Source organism: Triturus cristatus, chromosome 4_2, assembly GCF_964204655.1.
Source record: "Triturus cristatus chromosome 4_2, aTriCri1.1, whole genome shotgun sequence".
NCBI classification, from domain to species: Eukaryota; Metazoa; Chordata; class Amphibia; order Caudata; family Salamandridae; genus Triturus; species Triturus cristatus.
The window spans coordinates 343,335,032-343,350,408 of NC_140586.1; the positions used below are offsets into that span (position 1 = coordinate 343,335,032).

At 46.4% G+C, this 15,377-nt stretch overlaps 1 pseudogene; it reads left to right on the forward strand.

Annotated features, from left to right (window-relative positions):
* The first annotated feature begins 3,372 nt into the window (after positions 1-3,372).
* Positions 3,373-4,582, forward strand: LOC146833846 (28S ribosomal RNA; annotated as a pseudogene).
* Positions 4,583-15,377: the final 10,795 nt, after the last annotated feature.

Here is a 15,377-nt window from a genome sequence, read left to right on the forward strand (position 1 = left end):
CTTTGACTGTGTGGATCAACATCTTGAACTGACATCTCTTCTGAATGGAGAGCCAATGTAGCTCCATGAGGTGGGGGGGATGATGTGGGTCCGCTTTGGAAGTTCAAGGATGAGTCTGGCCTTGAATTTTATATGGTCAGCAGTCGCTTGAGGAGGTGTGAGGAGATTCCAAGGTAGAGTGCGTTGCTGTAGTCTAGTCGGCAGGTGACAAGGGCTTGGGTGACAGTCCGTCTGTTATCGATGGGGAGCCAGTTGAAGCCCTTACGGAGCATGGAAAGGGTGAGGAAGCAGGTGAATGAAACTGCGTTGATCTGTCTTTTCATGGTGAGCTTACTGTCCAGGATGATGCCAAGGTTGCGGGCAAAATCGGTCAGAGTGGGTGAGGGTCCTAGATCAGGGGGCCATTAGAACTCATTCCACATGGAGGTGTTGTTCCTGAAGATCCGCACTTCTGTCTTGAGTTTTAAGTAGTTGTCTTTCATCCAGTGGGCAACACTCGTCATGCACAATCTGAAGTTGGTCAGCGTGGTGAAGGAGTCTTCTGATAGGGAGAGGATGAGCTGGATGTTGTCAGTGTAGGAAATTATGTTATGTCCATGTGCTCTGACGGCTTGGGCCAAAGGTGTCATATAGGTGTTGAACAGAGTGGGGCTTAGGGATGAACCTTAAGAGATACCATAGATGGTGTTCTTGGGTTCCAAGGTGACGATAGGTAGGTTAATTCACTGGGGTCTTTTGGTGATAAGGGAGCAATCCATTTAAGGTTGTGTCCTTGGATTCCAATGTGGTGAAGGCCTTTCATGAGGATGTGGTGAGGTAGTCTGTTGAACACAACTTCCAGGTCGAGGAGGATCAGGGCCGCCGCATTGCCTTGGTCAAGGACGGATGTGATGTTGGCCATGGCAGTGAGGAGTGCAGTTTTGTTCCTGCAGTTGGTACAGTATTCGGATTGAGAGGTGTCCAGAAGATTGTTAATCTCCAGGTGTTCAGTGAGTTGGTGGTTGATTGGCTTTTCAAGGACTTTGGTGGGGAAGAGCAGCAGAGAGATGGGGCAGTAGTTCTTGAGTTTGTTGGGGTCAGCAGAGGGTTTCTTGAGAAGCGGTTTGACTTCTGCTTGTTTCTAGTCTTCTGGTAAGGTGACCAGGATGATTGATGCAATGAAGATGGTGGTGAGCTCACTGACCGTCTTACTCCCAAGGTTGATGATGTGGTGGGGGCAGGGATCTGTGGGTGCTCCTGAGTGGATGGAGTTCATGATGATTTCGGTATCTTGTGTGGAGAACTAGTCCCAAGTGGCAAGCAGTGTTGCCCTTCATGGGAGCGAAAAGGCTGAGCTTGTTGGTGGTGGTGGGTTGGGGTGTGAGGGGTCTGTAGATGGAGTTGATTTTATCATGGAGGAAGTTAGCCATGGTGTCACAGAGTTGCTGGGAAGGGGAGACGGCATGTTTAGTGGCTGAGGTTTTGAAGAACTCCGACAATGTTGTAGAGTTATTTGCTGTGTTTGGAACTTGCTTTGATGCTGTCGGCGAGGGTGCTCCTTTTGTCTGTTTCAGCAGCTGGGGGTATTGATTGAGGGATGTCTTAAATGGTGATCGGTCGTTGAGCTCCTTGCTAGTGTGCCATGTCCTTTCGAGTTGTTTGCAGTTATGTGTCATGGTTCTTAGTTCCGAGGTTATCAGCTGGTTTGACTAAAGGCCCTCTTGAGTTTGATGGGTGTTACAGAGTGACTATGTCAGCACATTCGGTGATCCAGGCCACAAAGTTCTTGACAGCCTGCTCTAGGTTGGTTGCAGCGTGCAGGCAGGAAGGGTTGAGGGCATCAGTCCGTCCACTGGGTTTCTGAGACTTTGTTCCAGTTGCGGTATGAAGTGCTGGGCGTCTTGGGGACAGTGCTGTGGGAACCAGAGATGGTGAAGTGAACAATGTCATGGTCCATCCAGGTAAGCTCGGTGAGAAGGCTATATTTGACTCTGTCACTGGCCAAGAAGATGGGGTCGTGAGTGTGTCCTGTGAAGTGTGGGTGAGGCGATGTTGTCCATGCTTCCAAAGAGGTTGGTGGTACAGGTCGCTGATGTGAAAGTTGAGGTCACCTTGGAAGGTGTAGTGCTTGGAGTCAATGGGGAGCGGTTCAATGAATTTGGGGATGACCTCATAGAAACTGGTGTGAGTTCTTGGAGGTCTGTAGGCAAGGTCCATCTGGTGGTAGTTTCGTTGTCGGTTCTGAGTTGGCAGTTGAGGTGTTCCATGATCGGAGTAGCGTCATCTGTCGTGGTGGTGCAGCAAATGGTTTCCTTTCACTGGCTTGTGCCCTAGCTCAGATGCAAAGCAGCAGGGAGAGTCTACTCTTTATTGTAACTACTGAGTTTTTAGATTTAAATAATGAAATGAATAAAGTTTATTCTGTATCAACTGGAATTCATAGTAATTAAAAATGTTATCTTTTGCTACAGGAATACTTCCTATCATACGCAGTCAGTGTTTTTAGGACAGCTAATCATAATTTTTTTATTTAGGATGCATTTTACATGATTAACTTTTAAATACAAATCTTCCATGAAAGAGGGAAAATAATCCAGCAGAATGTGTAGCCCATTTGCAGATTTAGCAATAAGTAATGGCCATATGCATAAAGGAGGGTTATAATTGGGCATTTTACAATTTGTGGCATGTCCTTCTCCTTGTAAGCAATGTAGTTTCAAGTCCATTAATATATATACAAAAAAAAGGAACCTCAGGACAAGGGTACCTGCGGAGGGTCCTCCCATCCTGGGTCACACTTCTGGCTCACCGTGTGGCAAAGTGCATGGGACAGGGTCCTGCTGTCCCAGGGAGGCCACTCTTCCTCAGCCGCCTTCCAGATGGAACCCATAGGCACAAGGCCTGCCCCTACCCTCACACTCCCTACCTGGCAGAGCAATCTGCAGCTGCCGGGGCAATTAGGAGAGGAATGTTCATAGGACGTGCTTTTCCACCGAGGAGTACTTGACAGACATGTGCAAGGGGCTGGGACGGAGGAGACCATACCCCACCTGACCTGTCTTGAAACACAGACAATGAGTCTATCATGTGCCTGAGTCAGAGGGCTGATCTCAACCCTGTGGCACAATGACAGTGAGGGGCAAACATCATTTACAAGGCTGTCAGAACAACGCAGGGCCATTACAACGCAGGCAGCGAAAGGCGTCATTACCACGCGTTCCATTGCAACATGTTCCATTACAATACAAGTTATTACAATGACTTGCTGTAGGGGACTCATAGTTGGATTTTAAATCCAACACCTTCCCTACTGTTGCACAGACTAGAGTTGGAATAGTAGAATATACTATTCCAAACTTCAGCTCTTCCCTAAAGCAAGTGCATGTAAACGCAACCGTGAATACGTCATACATCCAAGGTGAGGGCCAGCGTGCCTAGCTGAGGTGGGATCCTGCCGCGCCCTCACGGTGGGTGCACTACTGGCCCATCTTGCCCGCTTTGTTGGGGAGGGGGAGCATGAGCATGTGTGATAGGACCTGGAAAATGGTAAACTATGCGTGGGCAAGGTGAAGACAGGTGAAAATCGCTTGGAGGTCAGCTGCGGTCCAGACTTGTAAATCCATCATCCAACCTGGGATTAGGGGCTAAAGTCTAATCAAACCAATTAGTAGCAGGTTCCCTCAGAAGTTTCCCTCAGGATAGCTGGTGCTTGAAAACCCCAGTTTTATCTTATAAAGTGAATGATTGGAGGTCTTGGGGCCAAAATGAGTTCAACCTATACTCAAATATATAATGGGTAAGAAGCTCAATTTCCTGGTGTGGAGCAAGGCATCAAAAGCAAGTGCTTGGTGGTTCTGCGGGATGAACCAAACGCCGTACTAAGGCACCCAATGCCGCATTTCATCAGACACCAGAAAAGGTTCTGGTTGAGATAGATAGCAGGACGGAGGCCATGGAAGTCAGAATCTGCTAAAGAGTGTGTAACAACTTGCATGCAAAACCAACTAGTGCTGAAAATGGATGGTGCTGGAGCTCAGGCCCATACCGGGCTGTAGCTGGTGCTGAGAGCTGCAGGAGCTAAGCTACAACAAATAGGAGGGCCACTGTGGTGCGCACAGAAGTCTAGGGCAAGGATTCAGGTGGAGCCACTGTAGGTGCAGATCTTGGTGCTAGCCGTAAATATTCAAACAAGAACTTTGAAAGCCGAAGTGGAGAAGGGTTCCATGTGAACAGCAGTTGAACATGGGTCAGTTGGTCCTAAGAGCTGGGTGAGCGCCGTCTGGAAGGTATAGGCAATGGCCTACATTGCCCTTGGCTGGAGTGACAGAGAAGACCGCCCCCACGGTGTCAAGTGAATTAATTCAAATGGTCCTTGAGAAACAAGTGAGAACCCTAGGTAGAGTTTTCTTTTCTTTCTAAAGGGCAAAGTGCAGTGGAATGGGTTCACCCAGAGAAAGCGACCTGAGCCTTGGAAAGTGTTGCATTTCCGCTGGCATCTGGTGAGCTCTCCCTGGTCCTTCAAAATACAGGGGAGGTTGTGTAGATCTTCGCTGGGCTTTACCCATATTCACTGCCGGTTCTCCAAGGTGAACAGCCTCTGGGATGTTGGAATAATGTATGTAAGGGAAGTTGCCAAGTCAGATTCATAACTTTAGGATAAAGATTGGCTCTAAGTGCTGGGATGGTCAGGATGGGGTGTGCATCACAGCTGGACAAAGCATTGCTATCTGGGGCTTCTCTGGTTTTCCAGGACTTTCAGAAGCTCTTTCCAGGTCCTATGTGGGAGCCTCTAGTGGACCCTGACGTGGAAGCTCCTAGCCCAGGGCCCCTTATCTCATTCCACCACATGGCAAAGGACCCAGGATGGGGTCCAAGTGTTTTCCCAGGCTGTCCAGGTGGAAAAGCTCTGACCAGGTCTAGGTCAGAGCCCCTGGAAGGCCCTGTGGAGGAAGCCCCAGAAAGCCTGTGTGGCTAGGTTTAGGAGCTCTACACGGTCCATGGGTCAAAGACCCTGGTAGGCCCCGGGGCAAAAGCCTCTGGCCCAGGGTTCCCTTCAGGTCCAGGGCTCCCTTCATGGACCTGCAGCATTACAAAGGCACCTGGGACAGGGTGTCGCTGGCAACTGGAGGCCACCCCTGGTTGCTCATCATTTAGAAGCTTTGACTGGGCCCCAAGTCAGAGCTGCAGCAAAGAAGCCCCCAGCCCAGGAATCCCTTCCCCTCAAATGTAAGGTAAGTCCAATGCTCCAATGCTATATAAAAGAAATAAAAACGGAGCCAACATACAGCCTTGCCGAATGCCATGGGTAGAAGTAATCAAAGACTAAAGACTTTTCTACTCCTAAATGTTCCATCATCATTCACAGCTTGAAGACGTTAACATTGTGAAAAGCACAGGAGAGGTCCATAAACACCATGTGTAAGGCACCTCTCCTGGCTTTAACATACTACCCCATGAGAAGAGTAGATTTCTAGAATTGCTCTAGAGTGGCAATTCCTGACCGAAAACCAAATTGACCTTACAGATGAGATGTTATTTTCTGCGGCCCATACTTCTAATTTTGAGGGAATAACTCTAGCCAATATTTTAGTTGAGGAGTCTAAAAGGAAGATCGGAATGTAGTATTTTGGATGATTCTTATCCTATTTCATAAATATTTGGACTATAACTGCCTCTTTCTAAGGCTCAGGAGTTGGGCCACTAACTATTGCAAGTAATATGTTAGTAACTATTGGAGTCCACGCAGTGGTTTTCACTTTAAGGCTGTTCATTGGGACACCATCCGGTCTAGGCAATTTTCCCAGAGAACTCTTATTAATGTTACTATAACTTATTTAATGCTATTGATTGAATCAAAGCAAGGGCAGCCTCAGGTTCGGCGATAATGTTCCCATCTTCCCCAGGGCAGTAGACGGCAGCATTATCTGAGTAAAAAACTGTTGAAAAATGGTTTTCCCACACATCTGCTGGAATAAAACACTCCACCTTTAGGCATTATAATTACTAAAGAAGGAGTGGTTCACAACTTCCTCTAATCCTCTACCATCTTTGGCACTCCCCACTACTTCAAGATCCTCCCAGGTATTCCTTCCAATTTTTTCCTTCATACTCTGTAACATGTGCTCATAATTCCTGTGCGCCATTTTGATTGCTTCAATAGTTCTAGAAAAATATTTCAGTGCTAACTTTAGCTGTTTGGTGCCATGGTACATACAAATTTAAACCATCTACATGGGACCTCCTCAATATTTTCCTAGCTGTAAATTGTGAGATAGAATAAGTTAAAACCTTCTATAATAAAATGGATTTCTAAGTCAAGATAAAGACATACACACAAAATAAATCTTTTTTTCACTAAAACTGCATTTATCACAAACGGTTTATACCAAAGGTTTTATTATGTTTTTATACATAGCATTAGAAAGCTTGACATAGAACATTTGAAATGCATAGTTAAGCAAAAGTTTGATGTAAGTTTTTCAATTTAACGTTTACATTTATAGTGCCTGTGAGCTGCATCTAGCAATACAAATAGAGACTCTGGGCCATATGTAGGAAGCATTTTTGCCATCCCAAATGACCTGATTCGCAAAGATGCTTTTCCTGATGTGCAAACATCCAAACTGTGATTCTCCAGAATTGCAGTTTGATACATAACACTAGAAATCACTATTTTAATGGGATGCCCTAAAAGCACAGCTTCCAAATAGCTATTTCTATACCCAATGTTTAGTGACTGAAATACAGCCAAAAACCGTGACATTTAAAAAAAAAAAGACGATTTATTAAAAAGCAATCGCAGACATAGTGGTCTGCTGACCTCAGAACGCCACCATCCTTGTGATGGCAGGCATTCCTAATGGGTTACAAAGTACGACCTACCTCATTAATATTCAGGAGGTAAGTATCCTTACGACCCATTAGGGATCGCAAATATGAAACAAAAGGTTTCATATATAAGGGATAGCGATTTCCAAATAGCGATTCTGATAAAATCGCTATTTCGAAATTGCTATTCCTAATCTTTGTACATCTAGGGCCATATGTAGGTAACCTAGAAATACCAATTCCTAAATACCGAATTTTCCCGAATCGGTATTTAGAAATCGGTATTTCCTATGTACCTACATTTTAAGTAACTATTACAGCTTCGGTAAAAACCGGTAAATGTTTACCGATTCTACAATACCGACCGGTGTTTCCGAACCGGTATTTACCGAATCGGTAAATACCGATTAGGTATTTACCGATTCGGTAAATACCGAATCGGAATATACCGAATCGGTAATTCAAATGAACATCAATTGAGGAATCAGCCAATCCTGTGCAAACCACACCCCACCCAACCAGGAAGTGGCCACACCCAGGCAGGTGCACACAATCAGCAGACTCTGGAGAGGCTGGGAGTGCAGAGGAGAGCAACAGAGCCAATGCTGGAACTTGCACAAGAAATCTGACACAATGGCCAGCCAGGACACAGAGAGAGATGGAGGGGAAAGGAAGAGGAAACTCAAATTCAGTCCTAAGGAACTGCAGGTACTTGTGGAGGAGGTGGTGAAGCAGCACAACAAGCTTTTTGGAAAGCAGTCCCTGCAAGTGGCAGAATCAGAGAAAAGAAGGATCTGGCTTGGAATCCAGGCGCAGGTAAATGCCATCGGAGTGACCCCCCGGGACATTGATGTGCTGAAGAAGCGGTGGTACGACATTCGTATCATCACAAAGAGGAAGATGGCTGATCTGAAGAAACAGGCCAGCCGGACAGGAGAAGGAAGGAACAGGGCACCTGCCCTGACTGCACTTGAGGAGCTCGTGGGGTCCACGATTGAGCCCGAAAGTGTCGTTGGTATTGGGGATGCAGACAGCTCTGCCAGAGCTGCTACCAAATAAGGTAAGACGCATGCACAGCATTGTGCCCCCCCTTCCCCTATCCCAAATCCCCAATTGGGCAATGTGAATCCCACTCCAGTACAGGTGTTTGTGCATACCAGCAATGCATTATGGGAGATGTAGTCTGTGAAACCCCTATCATGACAAGAATCGCACAGAACAACAAGGCATGTGACACACATAAGCGATAAGCAGGCAGAGGACAATGAGATAGTGTTGCAGAAATGTATTATGATGTTAGCAATGCAGGGCTGCAGGTACACTGAGCTGATGTTGAATTTCTGTCCACAGGCGATACTTCGCGCAGGACTGCTCAGGAGAAGGGAGAGAGGGCACCCTGGAAGGACAGCACAGAGAAGGCCACCACGAGTGCTGGGCAGACAACAGCACCACAGCCAGCATCACCACCACAGCCAGCCACGCCACCACATCCAGCCTCGCCACTCCTGCTGGCCTCACTCGCATCAACACCACCTGCATTGGTCAGGTCTAGGAGGCGTGCAGTTGCCAGACTGCATGTGTCAGAGTCCTCATCAGAAGACTCGAGGGGGGAGGAAACATCCACTGTGCCACTGGATGGTAGCAATGCCGGTTTGCCCTCCGCCTCTAAGGGAGCACACACAGGTGCCAGACGCCGCTGCAGGGCTCGGGTGCGCAGTCCACCTCCACAGGGTGAGAGCCATGGTGTATTCTTAGGGCTGGAGGCCACCATGGTGAAGATGCAGCGCCTACAAGGCAAGGCAATCCAGTCAGTACAGCGCCAGATGAAGGGCCTCAATGATACAATGGGCAACATTGACAGGGGCATAAGCTCAATGGCTGAGGGCATGAGGGAGATGGCTGCGGGCATGCGGGACATGTCCCAGTCCGTCATGCTGCTGTGCACAAAAATCGATGAGGACAGAGCAACACAGCGAAGGGAGAGGCAGAAAATTGATCACCACACAAGGGCAGTGAACCGCCTAGCAACTGCCACTTCTCTGCTCTGCAGGCGCTCCGTGGCAATGCAGGAGGGGCTTGCGCACTGCAGCAATGATGTATCAAGGGGGCTGGTGAGGGTGACCAGTGCACTTGAGGTGCTGCTTACAAGCCACTCTGCCACCACTGGTGCTGTGGATGCTGGGGACAGCGAGGACACTACCAGTAGGAGCAGACACACGGAGAAGCATCAGACGGCATGGGGCTGCCACTGGTCCCACAGCCAGTGAGGACACTCAATCACTGGCATCCCGCACTGTAGTGCGTGGGCGCAGACGCTGATGTAGCACACAATTACAGGACACAGTTGGGTGAAGGAACCCGTGACTTCCAACTATGGATGTCACCAATTTGTTAGGCCAGTTTTGCCGTTGTGTTGTGGCGTAGTGCCGGCCAATTAAAACTACGTCATAGCATCCAACTACTGGCTGTGTCCCCTTACTTACTTAGAAATAGTTGCATGTGATCTCTGCCCGTCTCACTCTCCCATCTGTTGCTGCTGCCACTCCTTCTGCGTTGGGCTCTGGCTGTGCAAACTCATCATCATTGTCCTCGAAATCTGTTATTTCCACCTCTGTACCTGTCTTTGTGGCAAGGTTGTGCAGCATTGCACAAGTGGCAATGATCTTGCAACAGATGATGGGTGTGTACTGGCGTGCGCCTCTGCTTTTGTGGAGGCAGCGGAACCTGCTTTTCAATAGTCCAAACGTGCGCTCCACCACGTTGCGTGTTGATTTGAGTGCCACATTATATCGTCTCTCACTCAGGGTTGAAGGGTGTAGGTAGGGAGTGAGGATGAATGACCGCACGGCATATGCACTATCGCCTAGGTGAGTAAGAGAGTACCATTAGTCACATACCTCAATACACATTCATATGCGGTAAGTATTAGAGAGTGTCACAGTGATTTACCTAGCAGGTATCCTTCTCCAAATTCTCCGGCAACCAGGCGTGTGTAGATCCCACTGTTCTGGAAGATGTAGGAGTCGTGGGTGATCCCAGGAAACTTAGCTACGATATCAGTGATTATGTTGCCTGCATCGCAGATTACCTGCACATTTATGGAGTGGGTGGACTTTCTGTTCCTGTAGATGTGCTCAGTGGCTGCTGGTGGGCAGATTGGAATGTGTGTGCCATCAATGCAGCCTATGACTTGCGGGAACTGTGCCATCTGGTAAAAGTCGGTCTTTGTTTTCAGCAGTTCAGCCTGTGTGTTTGGGAAGTTAATGTAGTGTTGCATTCTCTGCATCATGGCATCCAGGAACTTCCTGAAGAAACGGGACAGGCAACTCTGGGATACCCCGCCTTCCGCGGCTATCACCCCCTGGTAACTGCCAGATGCGAGTAGATGTAGGCTACAGAGCACCTGCACATGTGGTGGTATGGCATGCGCCCTTGTTGTTGGATGGTCCAGCACTGGGTGCAGGTCCCTTATCAGGTCCATGATGGTTTGGGGGTGTAGCCTGTACCTTTCATGTATCTCAGCCTCAGTCTGTTGAAAGAGTGTGATGCGCTGTCTGTAAATGCGTTCCTCCCGTCTCCAAATCCTCAGACCTGCTGCCTGTAGATGTAGGCGCCTTGCAATCACATACAGAGCCGCCATGGTGTTCACTCTGTTGCATTTTGGGATTGCTTATAAGCACTGTGGCTGATTACCACCTGCTTTCACTCTGTGTTAATTACGACTCTTAAATACCGAATTTCATGGAATTCGGTAATACCGAATTTACCTACATCTCTTTTCTCGTTTTACCATTTCATATTTACCGAATCGGTAAATATGAATTCGGTAAATATGAATCGGAAATTTAGAATTCGGTAAAGATGAATCGGTATTTACCGATTCATAATTACCGAATCCTTCTTTTTGGACTCCTACATCTCAATTGGCTAAATACCGGTCGGAAACGGGATATTTACCGAATTTCGGCCGTTACCGACCGGTATTTATCTACCTACATATGGCCCCTGGTCCTTAGTCCCTTGCCTCTGCTTTTCTTTAAGAAACTTCACTCACCTTTCTGCAATGTTTACATTTATTCAGGCCCTCATGTATCCTAAGACAGCGTTGGCTGCTCATGGTCAGCTTTTAAGAGAGGAAACCAAATAATGTTCTTATGCAAGCCTTCCTGCTATTACAAGAAAGCAGGAACACTTTTCAAGTATTGGGTGGATTGTAACTATTTACTAAGGCTGTGTGGGTCATTTGCTAGTCGGTTTGTGAATATTTGTTTGTCTCAGTTTAATGTGTCTGAACTATGGAGAGAGGCTGGTTCAGTGAGCAGAATGTTTCCCTCTGACAAAAGCTGCTTGCTGGATGTTATGACAGCTTTTTGAGGTGTGTAAATTCAGTTACAATAAATTAAGTTACAACAACATCAGTTATGTACAGGGCATAGAAATCGCAAATATATTATTTATCTTTCAAACAAAATGAAGGTATTTTGTATCATGCGACCTTAAGAGTGAGAGAATGTGTGAGTTGTCGAAGGGCGCAGTGCTGGTTTGTGCATTTTTTGCGAGAGCTGATTTTCTTTCCTTGTCTGGCCCCGTCTTCAAATGTGAGATAGCAGAATACACTAAAACACATCATTGTACTTGTGTAGCCATGATATGGCCTCAGCTCATCCAATCATCTATTCAAGGCTTAACTGGTGCCTTCTGAGTGACCATGCATGATAATGTCTGATGCTCATTGGATCCTCCTGGTGTCATCTTAACCAAGATATGCTTGTGTTTTGCGGATGTCAAGATATATTGTCACTCACAGACCATCAACAGTTATGGACTACGGACCAGAAAAGTCTGAGAAACTTGTGGGATGTGGTACCAACTCTTCTGTTTTCTATGAACCAGTATTGAGGTGACAGACACACTTCTTTTGTAAAGGTGGCACATGCTCTAGCTTCTGCAGCATGCTTTCATTTCAGAGACAATGAGCTTCATTTCCACTTCCCATGAAAATTAATTTTTCAGCCCCACTCCCAGAACTTCTAATATCATGTGCATCTATGGTTCTGGAGGAACATATCAGAATCATGAGTTAGACTCCGAAGGGACCCCTGAGAAACTGAATATTACCGGAGTAATCAGCAATACCACACTCGATTCCCGCAGTACTTTCCTCATTACCACCCCCTTCTGAATTTGACATTGATTTTTCAACATCATTTTAGCAAGTCAAGTGTCTGGATGAAAAACTTTGTATAGCAGATACATCAGGATTACCAAGGCACTCATAATAAGGCCCTATGTATGGACTTTATGCATTTGAAGCTGATAGCGCAGAAATAGTCAAAATCTTAATTATCAGTATCGGTTCAACCTGTAACTAACAAGAATGGGCTCCAACTTCACACCAAATTCTTCTTCTTTAGGCGACATATCTTTGCTTTGTTTTTGAATGGAAGCTCAATCAACAATGTAATTTGCAATCTTTAGATTAAGTAGAAAATTAGAGTTTTAGAATGGTTTTTAAAACCTTTATATGAGAGATTAGTAGATATTTTTTTATCTTTATTTAAGTTAGTGAGTCAGATAACATGATTTTTCATAAATATATCAAGAAGATATGGCTAGGTTCAGATATAATGCAAAAGAACATCATGTTCCATAATGGTGTAATCCCTATTGTAAATAAAGGATCAATTTCAGAACCTATTAGAACTCATAAAGAGTTTGAGTAAAAAGTAAGATCAGTGGAGCATTAAAATTAGGAACCAAACTCCTCATAAAGAGTAGTTCTTTGAGACTCAGGGGCGTCCCAATATTTAAAGAGTATGTGTGTACAGTTGGAGTAGCAATCCTTACCTATAAAGTCTCAGGGCAGTAAATATGGGAAGACAGATGCAGCAGTAGCCACAACCATCAAAGTAAGGAATTTGGAGAAAGTATAGTGGCTTCACCTCCAAAACGGCAGGTATCAGCATCAACCCTCAGCATAAAGCTTCAGCCAGCATTCCATTGGAAGCATGAACCTCTCTAACTAGAACATGCACTAATAGAAACAAAAAATACATGTATTACTACAAAGTTACGAGTTAGATTACTACCATCCAATGAAAAGACATCTTTCGATGGTGAGAAGCCTTCATTCTTACTTTCCCATGGATAACATGTGATGTCGACAATCTACCATCAAATATTTAACAGACACCATTAAAGATTTATACTTGCAGAACCTTTTGACCTTGGTTCCCAGGGAAGCTTAAATCAGAGTCTGTCCTATCATTTATTCAAAGTTTCCCTGAGTTACAATGAACTATGCTAAAGACAGAAACCTTTGCTAGCAGATTCCTAGTTAGGTAAGGATTTTCGTATTTCGTTTCAGTAAGTGATTGTTAAAACATACAGTTTCTGCTCATCATTTAATGAGCACAAGATATATAGGAAGATCAAATCTAGTGCAACAGGAACATGTAGCTTAAAGAAAATAATACATTTTATAAAGTGGAAACATTCTACAGTGAAGAAGATTCTAAGCAAGCCGCATTTAAGGTCAAGCTATCAAATACATTTGTGCATGGTTCAGCTTTTTCTAAAGCCTAAGAGGTATATTCACAAGAACATGTGATAAATACCGCAAGAGTAGCATAATGCAACTTTCAATATCGCAGCCTATCGTGGGAAAATAACCCTGTGTCAATGTGGAATTCAAAACAAGGTGGTAGCATGCGATAGTCACCAGATAATGCGCCAAATGTCCGTGTCAAAATCAACGCCATGCCGCATCAATGCGATACGCAAACGCAAAAAAACATGCAATGAGGCCAACCGCTGAACAAAAAGTAGCGAAAACCAGCCACAGGCCTGCAAATCCCACGCATCTGGCGGAACTATGCCCTATAAAAACCACAGAAAAAATACACCAAAAACAATCCAAAGTGTGTAGCAACATGGATGCACCCTGACACAGCGCAGGGGCCAACCCGAACCCCACAACCCTCACAGACTACCAGCAAGGAACAACGGGGTTGGGGAAGGCCAAGGAGAAGAGGGAGAGGAAGAAGGGGTGCAGACCGCAGGAAAACTAGACCAGCGCCACGGAGGTGACAGAACACTACCAGCAACTGACCCACTAGGAGACCACCTGGATTGCAGTTGGAGCGCCCAGGAGGCCAATAGGCGCCGACATGACGTGACTACCTAAACCAGGCACAAACCTGCTGCCACAGGAAGGCAACAACGGCGACAGGAGGTGGGAGTCCAGCGCCACCGGAGGAGCTGAAGGAAACCCAGGTCACAGTCATCAGTGTGGAGATGGTGCAAGGAGTAGGGAGTACGAACACAGCTCGAGAGGACCTGACACAACATCAACAGGGAGTGCAATGAACAGGGACTGGGGGGATGGGGGAAGTGGGCACAATGGCATACAGGCACTACGAGGTGTAGCACACTGCGCACCCACAATCACCCAGGTCCATGTGCCTGATCCCCTTGGCAGACAGCAGCACACACACATAGCACGAACAGCACACCCACATTGACGACAATGAGGAACAACCGGCATAACCGACACTGCAGAACAGAGGACACAACTGGCTCCGCACATGCACAGAAACATGCTTACTACATCTGACGGAGCCGGAAACTGTGAAATGGAAATGTAAGCGTACGACATCACATCCGTCATGTAGACCAAATGTACACTTTCCCACAGAAGAATCCAGCACCCCCCAAACAGTCACAATGAACATTGCACAATGCGCCAACGAATATGTCAACACAAAGTCAATACGCACCTCCCCTTCACATCGCAGAGGGGCACACAACACCTTCAGCAGAGCACAGAATACAACACATCAGTGATGCCAGAGAGGACCACCACACCGTCGACACCGACGACCTACAACAGCACATGGTTATCCCACGCAACCCCCATCAGGACCCGGACAGCCAAGCTACTCAGAGGAGAACACCCAGCCTGCAACAGACCACACAGCAGGAAGCACCCGCAAGCACAGCTGGCTCATGACACTTCACCTACCCAGGTACTTAAAAAGAGGAGGAACAGCGGCTGTTTATGACAGGTCCAGCATACATAGCCCAGATACAATCGAATAAATAAGAAAGTATGCTGTTCCTAGAGAGAACTGTTGGTAAGTAAAGAGATAAATGTGTCCCCGAGGTCAGGAGGAGAGTCCTCCTTTAGGAAAAAGACCCTCACACACCCGGCAGACTAGCTGTCATATGTCGTCAGCATGTGGCCCAGATGTTAAGTGTCATCATCGGGTCTGCTCCGAATCGGGGCGGCGCTGCAATCCCCGATCGGCGACCCCAGTGGCGCCTTTTAGTGGAGATCTTTATTCCATAGTTGCCGGTGGGTGAATGCAGGTGAGGGCCTTCAAGTGAGAAAGTGTGTGGTGAAGGGAGTGTATTAAAAATAAGTAGTGGGGAACCTGAATAGTGTTTATTAAATGACGGGGGTCCCACTCTTATTATAAAAACAATAGAGTGCGTAATATTACAGTTAGATTGACTGTATTACGCTATGGTCATAGATGGTCAACATGTTTCTTGCTTAAGTAAAGTAA